Raw genomic sequence first — 6,066 nt, 5'->3', positions numbered from 1 at the left:
TTTACCCTATTCCAGACCCTGCTTGTAACTCAGCTCCCTTTTTATGGACACTCTAGTTGTGTCTCCCATACATCGATAGTCTTGGTTTCTCCACTTAAAAACAGATTTATGAAAAGGAGACACAAAAGAATGGGTGACCCTCGAATTGCTCCCTACCCACAGAACTCTGAGCTAACCATCAATCCCACGACCCTGGTGTGGACAGAAAGTTCTTGTAGCAATTAAGGAAAAGTCTCAGAGAGAGGAGGCAATTTTTCCAGAGCCGTGTCACTGATTAAAGTGTCCAAACCTTGTAGACGTTAGGCCCGCTTCTTCTTTCTTCCCAGTCCCATGCTCCCAGAAATAAGATTCCGATTCGAAATATATTTACAAATACCTTGGCCATATAGTTAGGCTCTACTCTGACTAGAATCATAACTTACAAACAACCCATTTATTTTGTTCTACATTCTGGCACGTGACTGGTTACCTGTGCTCGGGTACCATGAAGTCATGACCAGTATAGAGTGTCTGTGAGCTGTCGTTGGAAGAGGAGGTATGACGTATAATCCAGAAGAACCCACAGTTCCTCGGTGAGGAAGGAATAACAGAACATAACTGATTTTTACAAATACAGGCTGGTTATTGTGCAAGCAGGGATGGTGTTGTCTGTATAGCGAGATAAACCTCCTCCAGATTGTTTTGTGCTGTCTCAGCTTTGAGTAGCATCGTGGAAAAAAAAAAAAAAAGTATCAGCTTGAATTGGAATGGATTTGGTGGGGCATGTCTGTCATGATCTGCAAGAGGCCCGGGGATCCCCTGAGAATGGCTGACATGCTGTCCAACACTATGGATATCTCTGCCTGCATTTGTCAGCAGAACCGGGAGGTGGAAGAGGCAGGAAAACAAAACCCATTTCTTTGCAGGTAGAAGGCCTGAAAAGCTTTCAAGAGAGCATCAAACCCAGGAGAAAACGCTTGTTGACATCATAGACTTGGACCAGGAACAACAGTACGGAGGCAGATGCCTCAGGGGGCTGCAAGGGCTCAAAAAAAATTCTGTGGCCTCATCTTCACTGAAAGAGAGCACTCATATTAGTACCCAGAAAATCACCCGCCATAGGAAACTTTCGCATACACTGCCCATACACTGCCATGGAACCTGTGAGACCATCTGTTGTCCGGGGGGAGGGGAGGACCTTAGGTTTGATGTAGACACTCTCCTCTCATGCAAAACCAGCCCTGGAGGTCTCAGATATGTGTGCCAATCCTGGCCTTTTGAGAATCCCTTCCCTAGGGAGACTCCAAGTCTATTTACTACCCTCCTAAGGTTTGTCCTTCTAATGACAAACCAAGTCGGAGCCTATCAAAATTCAACCCAGCAAAAAACAAGTTTGTCAGGCTTGTTTTACTTAGAGAGTGTGGGGGAGAGGTCTCTCCACAGAGCAGCAGCACCAGAAAGTCTGTATCAGGCAGAAATGATGGCTTCCCCATAGCTGTGTAGAAGGAGCCCCCTTCCCCTAACCTTTCCCAGATTGCATATGCTAGCATCCCCTAGATGCCCTGGAGCCACAAGTTAGAACAGAATGGTATGCAAATACCCAGGAGGGAGAGGTGGAAATTAAGTGAGGGTCCTGTGGTCCTTCCTGCTTCCTTCTTCAGAATTAATGGCAGTAGTCTCCAGGCCTGCTGGTAATGGACTTTTGCAAGCAGGCTCACTAGATCTAATGAAGATGGCAGCTGTTTGGCTCAGAGAAGCAAGCTCTACAACTCCTGATCCCAGATGCATGCAGAGTTAATGCTGGAAATCTGCTCTATGTCTTCACAGCAATGGAAGATGAACGCAGTGTGCAAATTCCCATGAGTATTTATGTCTATTTCTTTAAAGATGTTGCCATCACATTACACGGAGATGCCCGTTGATACCTGTCCTGGGGGCTTGGGGGTGTCCTGTCCTCCACTTGCTTTGCCCTTCCTTAATGTTTATTCCACCCGAATTTCCCTGTTCCCTCACTAAGAGGTCAACCCATGGATTCTCCAATCTGCTTGCAGGCTTCTGCTTGGATCCCACGAGTGGAAGGCACACTCAGGGATGCAGAGGGAGGGACAAATGGTCATGTGCGTATCTCCCTGACTTTACTTTCTGACCACCAAGCAGGAAGGCAAAGGACAGCAAGCATATAGGATAATTCCACATCTGAAAGCTGAGATTGTCTACAACAAAGCAACTCTCACTCAGTCCACCATTCAATCTAAAATAGATCCTTTCCTAGGAGCCTGGGAAACACTCACATGTTTGACATGCAAGCATGAAGACCCGAGTTCAAATCCCTGATATCCCATATGTACCGTGTGCACCTAGCAGAGATCGGCGAATCCCTGGGAGGCCAAACAAGCCAGTCATTATTAACAGAATCAGGGAGTGGCAGCTCCATTGGGAGAACCCCTCTGGTACTCTTGGAGGTAGGCACCCCCAGCCACAGTCTTTAAGGCTACAAATGTCCTCTTTACCTGACCCATTCCCCCACCTTTGGAGCTGCGATCCTGTAGTTTTCTTAGGCCCAACTGGGCTGTTGTGCCCCTTTGCTCTTCTCTCCCACCTTCCCCTCAGAGCTACCTGTGTTCCCACAGCTCTGCTAGGCCCTCGTGCAAGGTGAACAGAGGTAGAGATGACCCAGTGGATAAAACGTTTGCTGTGCAAATACAAGGACCAGAATTTGAATCGATCCCCAGAACCTGTGTGAAAACAGATCAGGTCTGGTGACTTCCTGTTAGCAGTCAGGAAGCATAGGTCAAAGGTCACCTATGAGGAGTCCAAGGCAAGCCTGCTAGCCTGGCTAGCTGAAACTGGTGAGCTTCCGGGGCCTGCAAGAGACCTCGCCCTAATAAATAAAGGGAGAGCAACTGAAGAAGACACCGATGTGAACTTTGGGTTGACACAGGCATCCAGATACTTGCAAACACACATCTATACTTATGCAAGGGTACATCCACACATGCATGCACAGCACATATGTACTCAAGCAAAAAACAATTAGATAATAATAAAAAAGAATTACTGAGATGGCTTAGTTGGTGTGAGTTAAGGCACTTACTGTATAAGCCTGGTGACCTGAGTTTGAGCCCCGAAACCTGTGTAAAGGTGTGAGGAGATAACCGAGTTCATGGAGTTGTTCTCTGACCACCTGCTCCTCCCACACACATACTACACGCACACATGTATTAATAATACACAAATTAATAAGTTAATTTAAAAATAAATAAGCTGGGCGTGGTGGTGCATGCCGTTAATCCCAGTACTCAGGAGGCAGAGGCAGGCAGATTTCTGAGTTCAAGGCCAGCCTGGTCTACAGAGTGAGTTCCAGGACAGCCAGGGCTATACAGAGAAACCTTGTCTTAAAAAACCAAAATAAATAAATAAATAAATAAATAAATAAATAAATAAATAAAAATAAGGGAAAAGGGATAGAAGGCAACAGACTTCGGGGCGCCATACACACACACACACACACACAGAGAGAGAGAGAGAGAGAGAGAGAGAGAGAGAGAGAGAGAGAGAGAGAGAGAGAGAGATAACACACAAGCAGACAGAAGGAAGAAAATTTCCTTGGACTCCCCAAGACAGTCAAATCCAGTTCCTCCAGCCTGACTTCTTGCATCAAGTTTGGGTTTGCTGCCATTGGCTATATGTGTTTGGAACAAGTATTGTGTAGAGACGGAAGTGCCAGGCTAACACTTCTGGGAAGGCGTCTTTGAACTTTTGCTGTTCTTATGAGTACCCGCCAGGCTGAAAACACTGTGTGCCAAGTTCGCCTCCCGGGGGCAGGCAGAGAAGGGAGCATGAGGGAGGCCAGAGAGGAACTGAGAAGAGCCCTGACTTGGAACTAGGAGATCTGATAGCTAGTCCACACTTGTCACACATCCACGGCTGAGCCTAAGGCCAGTTACTTAACTTCTCTGGCTTCACCCAGTTTATCTCAGGGCAAGTTGCATAGCTGTTTATCTCCACTATCTCACAGGGGTGGTAGCTATGACTTAAGAGAAAGAGAAAAGAAAATAGGAGATAAATCAGGAGAGGCTAAGGAACTAGTCAAAGGTCACGTAGATCTCAAGTGGCAACGATGAGGCTTGAATCTAAGACATGGCAGAATTTGGCCGAAAACACCTCACCCTGGTCCTAATCACACCCTGGCAAATGGTTCTTTCCATAAAGTCTCTTCCAGGATCCCTTAGCCTCTTTTCACATGCATAATAGCTAAGAAGTACTTGTTTTTAAAAAGATGTATCTTAGTGTGAGTATATGTGTGAGGTGTGTGTGTGTGAGGTGTGTGTGTGTGTGTGTGTGTGTGTGTGTGTGTGNGCGCGCGCGCGCGCGCACCCTCAGAAGCCATAAGAGGACATAGAATCTCCTGGAACTGGAGTTCCAGGTGGTTGTGAGCCACCCTGCCTGGGTGCTGGGAACCAAACTGAGGTCCTGTAGAAGAGCAGGAAGTGTTCTTAAACACTGAGCTATCTTTCCATCCGCATGATCAATATTTTAAACTACTTCACAAATCATTTTTTTATAAACTACACATACCCTAAAACATGTTGCCAACCCTAAGTATGGACAGTAAGACAGAAATCAGAATGCCCAAATCAGCAGTTTTGGAGCCTGGTATTTCACAGCTAGATCTAAAGTTCACCACTCACGTGTAGGACAATGTCTCCCTTGGGTACATGGTACATGACTAATGACCAGGAGGAACAATGATAGTGTTGGTACACAGGAGAACAGCCAAGTCATTGAACTTTCTGTTTGAATTGGCTTACAGGGCTTAATCAATGGAAAGAAACAGGAAGTATGAACTAGCAAGAGATTATTCTTGTTCCTCTGGTTTGTGGCAGCCATGGGTCAAAGAGCAGAGGTTGTGGAAATCAACCAAGACATGCCTACCACATTTCCTACGTGAAGAGCAAACTATTCAGCCTCGTTAAGACACCTGAAGTGACCATTATGATGTGCGTGTAAGAGGGAAACATGTAAAGACTCCAGGTTCCTGGTTTTACTATAGTTCCCAGCAGCCTAAGCAGGCTGGTGCAGGAACAGAGACGGTGAGCCATTGGATTGATCTGAAGTTGGAGGCTCGCCAGATACACAGCTTGAAAGGACAGCTGGGCAAAATTCAACTGAAGGGTGATAGAGTGTTTGGGTGATGGACCGGGGGATGGGGTGGGGAGGGGGAAATGTGAATTTGGAGGGAGCTGAGAGAGTAGATAAAGTGAAGAAGGTTTAAAGACTGAGAGCTTAGCTGAACTCAGACAAGGTGGTACGGGGCTTGGGGAAGCTTGGCGCGGACACAAGAGACAGCAAGCAACGGCAAGGAGCTAGAGAACGCTAATAAAAGAGGAGAAGAGAAATGAGCAAAGCCCTTGGGGCCTGCAAGTGGCCAGGCCCTGCCTCTGAGGACCTGCAACGGACAGGCTCTGCCCACAGAATGCCCTAAGGGGCATAATGGCCAGCCCTTCCAGGTGCAGGTGGCCAAGATTCAACAACAGTAAAATGCTCAATTCTCACCCTAGAAATCGCCACTCTAGAAAACTCCTTTTCCCCAAGAAACTACATAAACCCTGTCGTCTGCTCAGTTCTCTGCTGCCTCTTGCCTGAGCAGAGGGAGCCACCCTCCCGGCCTTTTCCCTCTCTAAGTCTCTTGTGTGTGAGGTGTGTTGTGCTTTGTTATTTTTTTGTGGTATATTTTTGCCTTCCAACTACAAGGATGCCTTTCCCTTCAGAGCTGTACCACTCAGAGTTATAACCCTTATAGGCTCTCCTAGTGCCCATGCTCGCCCTGAGGGACTGAACTGCTCTGGGAACTAATCCCTCATCTCTAGGCTACCCACAACAGACACCTTACAGTTCCCCAGTCACATGGCACCCTATCCACCAGCAACAATTATGTCAATTTCCCCTTCAATCAATGTAAACATTTTCCGGAATCTGGGGACATGACTGTTGAGGGACCAGACGCCTTCTGGTACTCTTGCAGGTGGGCACTTCCAGCCATAGACTTCTGCATGCAGCCAGGAGGAGGTTTCCCTCTGCTCTGGG

The sequence above is a fragment of the Mus pahari genome, chromosome 18 (assembly GCF_900095145.1).
Source record: "Mus pahari chromosome 18, PAHARI_EIJ_v1.1, whole genome shotgun sequence".
Classification (NCBI taxonomy): Eukaryota; Metazoa; Chordata; class Mammalia; order Rodentia; family Muridae; genus Mus; species Mus pahari.
The sequence above is the reverse complement of the archived record's forward strand: the minus strand, read 5'-3'. Positions refer to the sequence as shown.